Raw genomic sequence first — 13,806 nt, 5'->3', positions numbered from 1 at the left:
TTGAAATGACAGTCAATTTCTGTTCGCTGAGCAGACGGGAGAGGCAATATTTCCAGTGCTGGGAGTTTTAAGATAAAGTCTTTTTGGGTTTTTTTTGCATTGCTGCATTTGTGATCTGCTGCTGTTTTTTCAGACAGCACAGTGGTGTAGGGCTGTGGCTGTGCTTTGCCTCATTTGGATTGATCTGTGTTTACCTTCAATATTCAGGACAAGAATTAAGTCATACTACTCAACTCCCTCAAAATCCCTTTCAGCATCCAAAGGCCGACCATCTGTCCAGTCCAGGCATTCTTTCCTCCCCCAGTAAGCATTTTAGCCAATGCTTTGAGCAAGGCTGTATCCTGGAAAAGCAAAATATAAAGAGAAGTAAAAGTCCTGGGCCTGGGGCTGTGTTTAGCAACACAACCCTCTAAATTGCAGGCGGTGTTTGCGAAATGAGTGTAGGGAGCCCCTGGTTTTGTGGTACCTTCAGCATGTTCAGTGTAGCAGGGTGGGTGTCCAAGGCACAGGCAAACTTCCCTATGGCAAGATTTCCAAAACAGCTTTTTTTAATTCCTTTTCCAATATTTCCATATGCCAACCCGCCCTCTCACCACTGATCCCACACTTCAAACAGTCCATTTGGAAAATCCACATGTGCTCTGCTGCTCCTTCTGGGGACTGAAGTGCTTTAACTTTCAGGTCACTGACATCTGCAAGAAAAATGGGATTTTTCTCAATCTTCCTGGGAATAAACATGTTCTGTTGGGACCATGGTGGTTCATGCACAGTGTCAGGTGTGTGAGGCTCAGCTGTGGTGCCTCCACTGCTGATGCTCTGCAAGTCCAAGCCTGGGATCTTTGAAGTTTTCTGAGATGTCATTCCCCTGGCTGGGATTGAGTCATAACCAAAGGAATTGGACTTTTTTTTAAGAACAGATCCATTCAGCATGTGCATTTACTAAAGGCTTGTTTATATCATGCCATGCCGTTAAAGCTGATAGTTAGGGAGATGCAATTCTGTTTACATGAAGAAAACTGGGATGTCATTCCTGGGCAGTCCCTCTCCTGCTCTCCCCAAGCATTTGGACTCAACAGTTCCACATGTTGTCAGCAGAAAAAACATGCAGACAATCCTGGGGAGATGTGAGCAGCAAACAGGGTGTTCTGGGGAAGGACTGAGCAGAGGGATCTCCTGCCCCTCTCCTTTGGTGGGATTGTGCTGTTGGCCTTGCTCTGGTTTTCTGGAGGTGCTTCTCCCTGCTGTGCTGAGCAGAGAGCTGTCCCCAGCTTCTCCAAGCTGATGGATGTGAGTTTTCCCCAGTGCCAGGAAATTTACAGGCAGAAATCTCTGCCTTTCTGCAGCAGAATGAGCACTTTAGAATAATAGTTGAGTTTAGGGTAATAGATGCTGTACACATATTTTAGGAATATTTTCTTTTAAGGCTCTAAGTGTGGGTCCCATTCCACCCTTAGTTAGCTAAATGGAAGTACTAATTAAGTGAATTACACTTAAGGCTGTTCTCTGATAGGTAACTGATTTTAAAGAATAGACATTTACATTAAGATTTTAATATTGCCTGTATTTTGTTTAATACTAACTTCTTTTTATTTTTAGATTAAAATGTTTTTAGCTGTTTTTCTGTATGTTGCCTGTAAAATGTGTTTGATGTTATTTGGGTTTATTAGGAGAGATAAGAAGGATGTTGTTCTGTCAGTTTTTAAATTTTATTGCATGTTAATCCATATTTTAAAAGTTCAAAGTCTGTGCTAGCTCCCGCTCCTCTGTTCTTGTTGCTGTTGGTACAGACGTCCTCGTATGGAGCATTCCCATTTGTGTGAAAAATAGAATTCAGCTCAGGCCATGCATAGATTGTCAGAAAGATTAAAGTGTGCATCGTGCTATTTTTCTTCTTTCAGAAAGGGGCCTTTGATGTGCTAATGTTCACTTTCTCTCTTTTCATTCCGAAGTGCTGGGCATTGTTTCGAGCTGCAGAACAGTATCTGCTTCAGAGAGGCAGATTCAAACACCCAGGAGCCCAACCTTGTGCAAGGTAGCAGCATGTGCAGTGCTATTAATGGTGCTATATAGGGGGAACAGAGAGCAGTGTGCCTGAGCAGGGAGCCCCCACGGCAGAGCCAGGGCAGTTACTGAAAAGAGATGTTGCAAAAAAGCCAAATATTTCATTCCAAGTACCCCACTTGCACGTGCCGGTGTTCCTGCTGTTTCACCGAGTCACACGTGGGTCCAAACCAGAACGCTTGGCAGTGCAAGAGGTGCTGTAGGCTCTGAAATCACTCCCAAAAACAAGGCTGTCATGTATTTCCAATGTTAATTAGCAAGTGAAATTATTTGGATGGGCTCATCTTGTGTTGCAGCAGGCATTTTCCAGCTAATGATAAAATTTTGCAGGCTGCTCACAGGACTGACTCAAGCTCGCGTAGCAGAGGCCTGATGTGGGTCATGACACAGTTTACAGCTGCTTGTACTTATGCCAAAGACACACGTTCCCCTTTTGTTATTGACTGGGAAGAAACAGTGTGGGAAGTGTCAGTGTGTAACTGGACAGGAGTGACTGCAGTGCTGGTTCTGTTCTGCTAAAGACAGAATAGTTGAAATTTAATAGTTGAAATTTTAAAATTGGGTGAAATTTGGCAGGTGATTTTTGAGAAAGTTAAACTCAGACTTAACCTGGAAGAAAACTTGAATACAGGAAAACCTGACAGCAGCCTGACAACACGCAGCCTCCCTGCTGTGTAGCTTCTTCCCGGGGTTGCTGTCCCTGCTTGTTCTCCTTCTCTGCTTCCACCAGCTTTAATGCTTCATTAAAAATTCATCTTCTGCTCCCCTCCTTTCTCTTTGGGATCCCCATCATCTCCGTGTGTATCTGAAATGACTCAGCAGTTAAAGATGTCAAAGAACTTCAGAAGTTTAGCTTAAAGCAGCAGTGTGAACAATAAAGAAATGATGTGTTTCAGCAGAACCCGACAACAAGGCGGCAGCTTCCCAGGTCTGTGCTCAGGGAGGGTCTGTGAGGCGGCTGTGCCACCTGGGCACCGGCCATGTGCCCTGAGCAGCCAGACCCCCGGGCCCCAGGGACTGAGCTCGTGGCACACACGCCTCGTTAGGGTCCCTCCTGTGATCTGTGGAGCCGGTGCTGCGAGGCACGTGCCGGGGAAGGGTCGGCCCATGCGGTGATTTGTGGTCACCGTGACAAAGGAGCGTCTCTGTGCTGGCTGGAGAATGAGATGTGTCAGAAGGGCCTGGCAGGAAGCAGATGGAAAGGGCTGTGCAGAGCAGAGTGGCGCTGGGCTGTCGCTGGGGGCTCCCAGGCAGGTTTTTGATAGCCTTGGAGAAAGGGATCGGAGCGGCACAGTTGTCACCAGTTGCCATCCACCTCTCCTGCCTGCGCTGGCTCGCAGGGGTGGGTGGCTCTGCTGCATGATTTGCATCCCCATCACAGCTGTCTCTGCAGCAGCACGGGCTCACTCATTTGCCTTCTGCAATCAGATTAATTGTCCGTTTGAACGAGGTGATCTCCTGGCGGTGGAGGCGTGTGCTCCATAACCCACACACCTGGTGATGGGCAGCAGTGCAGAGCCTTTGCTGTGCCCCCTGGCACCCTTCACCAGTGTATCTGTGTGACCCCAATCCTCTGAGCACCTGGGGAGTCTCACCACAGGCACAGGTCATTGCACCTCCTACCCCGTGAGGTGCAGCTTCCAGGGCCCAGCCCCAGCCTGTCTCTGCTCCTGCAGAGCACTTCAGTGGCTTTTAACTTGCAAACACAGACCAAATGTCCTGAGCTGGAAAGGACTCCAGTGGCACCTCACCTGTTCTTTGGAATCACCTTAGTGGTTTGTCAAAGCCCTTCACGTTATTTCTCTGACATTTCTTCTATGGGCAGGAGTTTACCTTATGTGCTGTCTTGGGGCATTTTCAGCACTTCTGGTCCCGTTCCCTGCTTTATTCCCTGTATGCAATAGCCTGGTATGTGATTGGGTCTCATTCTCACTCCTTTTTAAGCTGGCTTGAACCTGGCTGGTCCTGGGTGTTAGAGCTGGCTGTCAGCTGAGCATCTTCCCTCGTGCTCTCTCCATCTCCACCATCATTTCTCCTGTGCTCAGATTTAGAACTTGATTGTTTTATAGTGTATCAGGCGGGAAATCCCCTCTTGCCTTATAATTAAATGTGATGATAAGACTCCATGGCCACCTTGAGTTACTTGAAGCCTATGGGGAAATATTTTCAGAAACAGCAGAACATTTAGAAAAAGTTAGCAGTAGTGGAATCATTGCATTACCTTGCCTTTTTGTGAAGGAGTCACATTTTTAGTTTTGCCCCACACACACACTTGATAAGTTAAAAAAAACCAGATTTCATAAACATGCACCAGAATTTTAATTTACTCCCTTGGGGAAACAGGGTGCCCATCACATCATGGGCACTGGCTGAGCTGTGCCAGGAAAGTGGAATCCGGTTCCCCTACTGGGAGGTCACTTCCAGGGAAAAAAATGTTATTTTAAATGCTGCCTTAATCATCTGCTGCTGGGGCTCAGCCCGTCCCGGCCGGTGGGTGCACCGCTGTACCTGTCACAGGCTGCCCACTGCACAGAGCATTTCCATTTAATGGATTTTAAGCAACATCATTCAGAGATCAACAAAAGGCATTCTGTGTTATATGAATAAAAGATTTCCCCTGGATCCTTGTTAACCCTACAATGCCGAGGCAGTGTAATTGAAGCGCAGCCACCTGGCAGGGAGCTCCCGTCAGCTGCCGGCAGGGCCGGGGAGCAGCACCAGGTGTTGTTGTGCTGTGCTGGGCCGGCTCAGGGGCACCCAGGCAGGGACTGCACCCAGGCAGGGACCCGCTCCCGGGGAATCCAGCAGGGCACAGGTAGGGCACGGAAAGGGGCAGTGGAAGTGGAGCCCCCGCCAAGCTCCCGCTGCCTCCGGGGCTCAGTCAGACCTGGGGAGCTCTCAGTCCGTGTGTGGTGTCTGTCACCCAGAGCCCCATGCTGAGTCCCTGCTTTGGAATATCCTCAGCGGTTACAAATATGTCAGATAAAAATTTAAAAACACCCTCCTCTTTATTTTGATTTTAATTTAAAGCTGGGACTTCCCTGCTGATATCTTGCTGGGCTTTTTCTGATTTGTTCTTCCCAGCCTGTCTCGCTACAGCAACAAGTACATTTAGTGTTAAGCATCTTGCAAATGGTGTCACTCATAATGGATGTGATAATAAGCCCCAGTTACCTGTCCTTGATTGTAATAAATGTAAATTACCAAATATAATAGACCTGAAACTGAGCCATTTAGTGTTAGACCCAGAAATAATGAAAATATCTGTCATAAACTAGAAGGGGCAAAATTATTTCGTGTAATTATATTTTGTTCTGCTTGTAGCTGCCAGATCATCGTACTCTTATCAAACTGACAGGGAAGGTTTGATAACAATTAGTAGGTGAAAAAATATGATTTTTCTGTTAACTAGAGAGTGAGAGTTTGAAGAAGTCCATTGGTTATACCCAAAGCACAGAGGTGTCCTTTTCTGAGATGTCACTGGCTGTGATTGGGCTACAGCTAAATGAATTGAGATCTTTTTTTTGGGGAACAAATCCATTCAGCATGTGCATTTATATTCCATATAATTCCAGGAATTCCTGTGTCCATGTGCAGTTCCACGCAGCCAGTCAACATTTGTAAACACTTAAAACTGCTTCAGAGATTATAAACTTTGTAAAAATTGTAGTTTCAGAGCAATTAAGCTTTCCAGGGATTTACATTTGGAAAACATTTAATTTTGAAGACCTGAAAGCATCCCTGTTGAATATCAAGAAATGCAAACCTGTTTGTGTGAGCAATACACAAGTGTGATGTTCTGTAAGCGATGCAGGAGAGCATTTCTTACCTCCCACAGTTCTTTTACTCCTTCCTCTAACAAAGTGTGTGTAAGTCAGTTCAGCAGACACCTTGCTGCTCGTTGTGGGCAGAGATTGATTCAAAACTAACCAAATTACAATTTTTGTTTCATTTTATTTAAAATCAGGAAAGGCAGTTCCTTTTGTCCGTGTTTGTGTGGATGACAACGGTCTCCTGACTTCTCCTTGGCATCTGTGCCCCACTTAAACAGCACTTGTAGCATCGTGCTCAGAAACTCAGAGCACGGGCTTTTCCCAGCATGTCTGTAGTGACCAAAATCTGAGCTGGTTTGCGAGTCTGCAGCTGCCAGCCCGTCCTCCCTGCCCCGAAAGTCCTGGGTGCAGATGTGCTCCTAAGGGTGACTCTGCCCTGTTCAGCACAGGTTTTGGAGGCAGCGTTGTCATGACCCGTTCTGTCGCTCTCCATTGAATTCTGAATTGTGAATATGTCGTGACCTTTCCCTGCCTCTGGGTGTTTAATTTTCAAAGCTGAGAATTGCATAGGCTGGTACCTTCAATTTGTGAAAGGTTTGGAGTATGCCATTATCCTGGGAGATTCCCAGCTGAGCATTTGCCTGGATGCTGCTGTGCTGGAGCTCCCCTGTTCCCTGTCTCAAGGTGCACTGTGTAGCACTGGGCTGAGGAGCAGAGCTTGGGTGGCACAGGAATTTTTTTGGTGACATTTCTGACTTTAGGTGAATGTCTGTGTGTTGGGGGAATGGGTTGGCAATAAGTGTAGGAATGTTGACTGTACTGAGAAGGGTACACGCATGCTGCAAAAGTGAGTGAGTTAACAAGGGTTCGGCCACTCAATCACTCTTCTCTCTGAAGAATGAGAATTACAAACACCAACCACCCTGTGCAAGCAGGCCTGGCTGTTTCTCCACAGAGTTTTTGGGAGGCTGTCAGTGCAGCACAGCATCTCTCTCCATGAAAGGCCCCTGTGCAGTGCCTTGGGAGTGACTGTGCTGGGGAGGGGCATCGATTCCCAGTCCTGCACCCGGCTCTGTATTCACTGGTCTTCACTGCTGCTAGTGCAGGGTCCAGGTTTTCAAAACTTTTCCAGGCATGCCTGGTAAAGGCTGTCAGTAATTTCACTCTCCCTCCCAAAGGGTGCTGAGGGTGACATTTAATGGTGCTGAAAATCCCTCTGCTGCTGCTCACAAACAGAAACTTGCTAGAATACAGTTTTGATGGAAAAATGCTCAAGCTTTCAAAAGAAGCCCCTTCCTTGTAACACACAGGCTGGAACAAAAGAGAATAAAAGTAAAATTGCTGGTATGTGTTAACGACAGTAACCCAAGGATAGTACATTATCCCTGGGTGTACAAGCAGCCTGTTTCAAGGAACTGGCAGGCATAAGGAAAGGACAAATAATTGAACCTTGCTACTTTTGCCCTTTTTCTAAGATGTCCAGGAGTAACAGCTCATTAGTGGAATTACTGGAATAGGTGCATTTTGTGAGTGTTTGAATAAAATTAAGACTGGGACAAAGCGAGGGAAGCATTGCTCGGTAACACATGACCTTTCCTACAGTTATTTATCCCCTGATGCTCACCCCGTTTGTGAACAAGGCAGATAATTGCAGAACACGAGCATCAGCAGCTGTACAGACACTGATAACACGGGACAGCGCGGTGCTGGAATGATCCCTGCAAATGGGACCCAGGGATTTGTCTCTCCTGTGAGCCCTGCACAGCCAGGGCCCTGCAGGACAGCGGCTCCCTTTCACAGGCAAAGGCAGGACGTGCCCAGGCTCTGCTCCTGATGAGGGTCTTGGGAAGGGCCATCCCTGCCTGCAGCACATCTTCTCAACGCTCTGCTCTCTGCGCCTCTCCCACCCGTCTTCAGTTTTTCTGTCTCCGGGTTATTTCCCTGGGTGAAAAAGTACTTTGCTGGAGGAGACAGAGGGAGGATAACTCAACCCAGTGCCCTCGGAACAGAGGACCTCCTCCTCAGTATCTCTCTGTATCTCTCTGCTCTGGGGCACTGGGAAGGTGACTTTCAATTAGACCTGGGCAACTCCTGTCCTTTTATCTCAAGACTGAGTAGGGAACTGCATGGATGCTTCTAGAGGAAACATGTATGGGGGGAATCATGCCCCGCTGATTTGCTGGCCAAAAGCTTGTGCCACTGATGGCACAACAGCTCTTGCAGTACAGAACTCTTTCAGAAGTGGCTTCTCAGTGGTTAGATCTTTATGTGCCCCGTGGAGTTAGTAGTCAGGGCTCCTGCTGCTCTAACTGGTAACAGGCTATTATGTCATCATGGTAATCAGTTGAAATATTTTCATCAAAGCCTTATCAGTGCAGTGATAAGCATGGAGTGCAGTGGCTGATTGGACCTTGGATGGGCAGAGTTGTGCCATGCAAAACATACGGTGCCATGTTTTAGGCACAGCTGCGTGCGGCTGTTTGTCACCACTGCAGTGCATGAGGAACATGCTGAACAAGAACCAAGTTAATAAAGGGCAGGAGGGGCAGTTTTTTATTCTCTGTACAAACAGGGCTGCCTGGAAGGAGAGCATGGTGGTACAGTAAGAAAGCTCCGGGCAGGGCTGAGCCCGAGTGCCATGACGGTCCAGAGCTGTGTGGGAGCAGGGAGGTGCCGCTGTGCCCTGGCTCCTGCTGCGGAACGGGTGCTCTGTAATGGTACGTGTGTCTGCTCCCGGGGGCTTCCCGCCAGCACGAGCACGAGGAAATTAAGATGAAAGCTTGTTTTCTGCCTTATTCATAATAAATGCAAAACTCTTCCCTGAAGCACTTGGCATGACTAATGTGCCACATATTCTTGATATCCCAGAGCGGCAGGCGAGTGCTTCTGCCAGACGGGTGCTCGCAGCACACCTTGGGCCACGTGCTGCCGAACGGCGTCGGGAGCCAAGAGCCGGCGCCGGTGCGGGGCTCCACACAGACAGCGTGAGCTGGAGCCTTTTGCCTCAGGGCACCTTCAGTATGGCTTTGCTCTTACACTGCTTGATTTCCACAGAGATGCTTTGAAACCGTGTGAAACAGGTTTCTGTTGTTGTTGTGTCGCACTTTCCTCTTTAAAGCAATTAATGGCGACCGTCTGGGAGGGGACCAGCGTGCTGCGCCCTGTGCTTTGTGGGATCTGCAGCCCATCTCCCAGTCAGCACTGAGGTTCTTTTGTAATGCTGTGCAGAGACCCAGGCCCTGCTGCGGGGAGGGAGGTGGCAGAGCTCCAGGCACAGTGCTGCTGCAGGAACGAGGAACCCATACCTGTCGTTTTCAGGGAGAGCTGTGTCTCTTGCACACCAGAGTGTCCTGGGCTCCAGCCATCCCCCTCAAGCCCCCCAGCACAGAGGGCTGCCTGTCTGTGTGATTCTGCTTGGAGATGTGGCAGAACAGCAGAAAATGATGCCATGGAGAGGATGAGCTCTCGGTTTTGGCAGGAGAGGATCATCTGCCTGTTTTGGATAAGGAGGAGGAACAGCAGCCCTGGCACAGGCCGGCCCTGCTCCACTGGGGGAGCGCGTGGAGCCCTGGCTCCCCTGGCTGCAGCACGGACAGATGGCCGTGGCGGGGGCTGCAGAGGGGGCCCGGCGCCCACAGACCCGCCGGTGGCACAGCCTCGGCTCACGCGTGGCTCACGTGTTACATGGGCCTGTTTAAGACATGCATCGCTGCAAAGTTTGCATCTCAGATGCCTTGGTTTATAAAAAGCACATAAGTCTGCGGTTGCTGACAGGTAAAATTTAATTGCACCTGTTCAATGAAGGATATATGTTACTAAAATTCCCCCAAAAGTTCTCAGTGAAATTCATGCGGCGGTGACGGTCACTAGACCGTAAACGATGGTGAGCCCAATCAAGCAGATTGAGTTTCACACTGAAGTTGCCTAGCACCACATTTAAAAAAGCACAGTAACTCCAGCCTGTGCAGAGCTGGGGAGGACAATTAGGTGCAGAAAGGTCATCTGCCAACACATCTCTGTTAACCTCAGTTTTATGGTCCCGGCTTTATTCTGCTTTGGTAAGTCCCAAACATTTATGTTCTCGTTTGTTTTCCAAACTGCTGTCACAGTGTCAGCAGCAAACCCCTTTTTGTGGAACCATCTTTGGTCCCTGTGATACAAGTCAGGAGGAAACTGAAATAGGTGTTCCTTGCACTGAACAGTAAGTTCAAAGATTTTCTGCAAGTCTCTCTAGTTTGGTGGAAGAAGGATTTGGCACGTGGACATGTAGACAGCCTTGATGTCTGATGGGCTGGAAAGAGCTGTCTACCTCTATACTTTCAGCTTCTCCACTGGCCAGATGCCCTGAAAGCCCTTCTCTGGGTGGGATGCACATCACAGATGGGAGTTGCAGTAGGTCCATGCCAGCAGTCCGCATTAACAGCCTCAGCAGTCCCTCTGGAGCCGGAGGAACAGGCGTTGGAGCGTGTGCTCTCCGTGCACCCCAACGAGTGGGTGCCAGTCCTGGCACTGGTGCCCCGTGGTGTTGGCACGAACCACAGTCCGTGGAGAGCAGCCAGTCAGTTCTGCCCTTGCCTGTCCACAAGCCCACAAACACTTTTGTCTTTTATTTCTGCATCAGCAGAATGCACCGTTGTTTCCATATGTTGGTGAGAGTATATGAATGCTGCCAGAATGTTTTTATTTTCAAATAAGATGAAAATGGGGAAGGACTTGCTGGCCATTGCCATTGGCAGGGATGGGGCCCTGAGGGTTTTGCTTGAGGTCAGCACAGAGTTATGGTTCATAAGTAAAAGTTCTACATTTTCAGGATCTGCTATTGACAAATAATCGCCTTCTCTGCTCCCTGTTTGTAAACAGGCAGTTAGTTGTGGTTTAATGTCCTGTGTGTGCAGAGAAGGAAATGTTGGCCAAATCCTGACCCCACAATGGCTCAGGTCACCCACAGGACCCAGATGACAAGGACTTTGAAGGGTTTTCAAAGCCTTTATGATTTAAACCGTGTGTCTGAAACTGGCTCTGTGCTGTAGAGGTGAAATACGTAGAAGTGATGCTGGTAGGTGAGAGCCGAGTGCTGGCTGGTACCTGCCTCTCCAGTGAATTTACAGATTTCTGCCTTTTGCCTCTTTTTGCATTCTCCATCTGTAAGGTCCTGTGTTTTTCACCACAGAACTTTGCAGGTCATCCTGCTGCTGCAATGAGGTGTTGTGGTTTATTGAAAATAGGTAATGTTCACATTTTAATGTGTTGGAGTTTTTTTCCGAACAGCCTTCATTGTGTGGTTGAAATGTTAAAATAACTGATATACTGATAAAACACTTCTAAAAGCTCATAATATTCAAATGCTGAGATTTCATTGCTGTATTCAAATAGGAGGTAAATTCCTGCTCTCCACAGTTTTATATATATTCATGATCAATAATTCACACCTTGTCATAGCTCTCAATGTTATTATTTCATATGAAATGAAAAAAAACTTGTTTGTGCCTGTTTTAAACGTTTTGCCCTGGAGTTTTGCCTTGGCAGAAGCAAAATGTAAAATAATGCAGCCGTGGAGGGGTGGGTCAAATTGCCGTACATATTAAAAAAGGAGCTTTTGATCAGCTCCTTCAAGGGTCTGGTATGACTCCATTTATCTGAAGATCTCAGGGGACGCTCCAAACCTCCAGATAACTGGGGGCTTAGTTAATCAGGGCTGCCAGCTGTCCAGCTTTTCGCCGGGGTAGGTTCAAGATCACAGCCCATCCTCTGCAGCCCCAGCAGTGGATTTGTGTCCCTGCAGCCCTCGAGCCCTGAGGCTTCTCTAGGAAAGCTTCACTTGGGCCTCCCTCATGGTCCTGCTCAGCCCAGAGCACTGCCCTGAGCTGGGATGGGGGTTTGCTGATCCGTGGGTTGCATTTTTAAACCAGCAGTTTCTGTGGCACTCCATCTAAATGCAGCTCAGTGTTCAGGGCTCCTGCGTGTCAGGTGGCTCTGCCCAAAGCTCGCAGGAGCCGGGACACAAAGTCCGGGCTAGGAAGAGTCAGTTGTAAGGTGTGTAAGTCAGGGACATTTTGGGGCCAGCTCGTAGGCTGGAGGCACAGCACGTTGGTGTGGTGCAGCTCTGACAGAAGTATGGCTCCAGGGATTATTGGGATGGACACATTCCTGCAGAGGGACAAAGAGGAAACTTCTTGAGGCTTTTATTAACAGGATGGAGGTGTTTTTCAGAGGGTTCTTTACAGCTCGTTCATGTAAATTCTTAACTTCAGTAAAATTTTAGTTGGCTTTTTATTTTACTGAATCCCAGCTTTTCTCCCCAGTCTGTGAATGTACTGGAACAGAGAGGGCAGGGAGTTTAGTTTCATTTTCCTGCAGTCACTCAATTCTTTTTTGATTAAGCTGTAAGTAAAAATGAGCAGGGGAACCTGCTCACTGCCCACATGGCGGGAGCTGCCGTGCTGCCTCCTGTTCCAGGGAGCCCGGCAGGGACACAGGGAGCAGAGAGCCGAGGCAGGGCTGGAGAGTGGAGCTGGTGTGTGCAGCACTCGGCCTCCCCAGGACCCCCTGCTTTTGGCTTTTTAATCTGCAAGGGGGGCTCTGAATTGGGATCCCCCTCATGCCTCCAAAGCCTCTGTGGATCTGCAGGGCTCTCCGGCCCTTGGCATCAGCATGGCACAGTGTGCTGTCCCTCAGCTGCCTCTCCTGGAGCTGCCCAGCTGTTTGGCCCAGGGGTTTTTCCCAGTCTTTTGTGTGGCGAGGGGCACCCTCCAGCTCATCAATAGGCATTTTCAGGGTGCGGAGCAAACCCGGTCGGCGTGTCCTGGCTGTGATTTTCCGTGCAGCACTCACCGAGGCGGCACAGCCCGCGGTGTGCCCGCGGTGGCTGCGTGTGCCGCTGTGTGCGATGTGCGCGGCCGTTCATTACCCAGCAGGGCATTATCAGGCAGAGCATGAAAAGCCTTTGCCGTCCCCCCCGCCTGGTTTGCAGCGGCCCACGCGCAGCCCCGGCCGTGAATCGAGAGCTGCCGGCCGGCCCGCAGGCTCAGGTGGTCGGCAGCCCCCGGTGTCGCCGAGCCCTTTCAGCAATTTGTCACGCCTGGGTCTGCTCCCGCTGCGCCAGCACGTGCCAGCTCCGTGTCGGAGGGGCTGTGGGCCAGACGGCCGCGCAGCCCCCGCATCCCGCTGTTCCCGGCCGGCGCTCGCCCGGCCCGCTCCGCACGGCCCTGGCAACAGCCGAGCGCCGAGGAATCAGCATCTCCATAATGAGAAGTGAATGGCATCCGTCAGTCCCTTTAGAATAGGGCCCAGGCGTGTGCCTCCTCTCCGAGGAAGTTTGGCAGCCTATTCATTAACAAGAGTCATCAGGAGTTCAGCCCATAATGGGGAGGCAGCCCCGCACGCTGCGGGCTGGCGCTGGCGCTGTCAGGAATGTGTTCTCCCGGGCTTCGGGGAAGGGAGGAAAACTGAGCAAATAACGCTGTCAGCAGGTGCAAACGCTGAAATGCTGGCTATTGATTTTCTTTCTCCAGGCTTCCACGGGAAGTTTGTAAGAAGATTTATCACATATCAATCGTCCTCTGCAAGCGTTAAAAGCAAAATTCTTCTTTTCTTTCTTTTTCTTTTGTTGCCACCACGCCTGCAGGAACTCGCGTGCAATGAAGACGTGCTTTGCTTATTCCCCTCAAGGTCGACACTAGACCATCGTCTCCTGCCTTTAAGCGCTGCTTTACTCTGATATTTTTTTTTTAAATACTGTTTCAGAGTGGTTTTGTTAATGTACTGCAAGTTACAAATGGCACTTCAATATTAATTAGTAATGCTTTTCAATTCTAAATACCCTCACCTGCATTCTGTTGTCACTGGTGTTATTCTCCTGCTCCTAATTTCTAAATTCAGCTTGGCCTTTGCTCCCACTGAACAGCCTTGCGGAGCTCGAGTGCATTTCCCCGTAACAGAAGCACAATGAGGCGCTGAAAACTTTTGTTTTCAC

The 13,806-nt window shown here is 49.1% G+C and overlaps 1 protein-coding gene across 4 annotated transcripts in view; it reads left to right on the top strand.

The window, feature by feature from the left end:
- The window catches only part of RALGAPA2 (Ral GTPase activating protein catalytic alpha subunit 2), a 95,159-nt gene that overhangs the window by 69,945 nt on the left and 11,408 nt on the right, over positions 1–13,806 (top strand). The window lies entirely within an intron of this gene.

Source organism: Neopelma chrysocephalum, unplaced genomic scaffold (genome assembly GCF_003984885.1).
Source record: "Neopelma chrysocephalum unplaced genomic scaffold, ASM398488v2 Primary Assembly neopelma1_257, whole genome shotgun sequence".
Taxonomy (NCBI): domain Eukaryota; kingdom Metazoa; phylum Chordata; class Aves; order Passeriformes; family Pipridae; genus Neopelma; species Neopelma chrysocephalum.
Note: the sequence above shows the minus strand (reverse complement) of the source record. Positions and strands in the feature narration are given on the sequence as shown.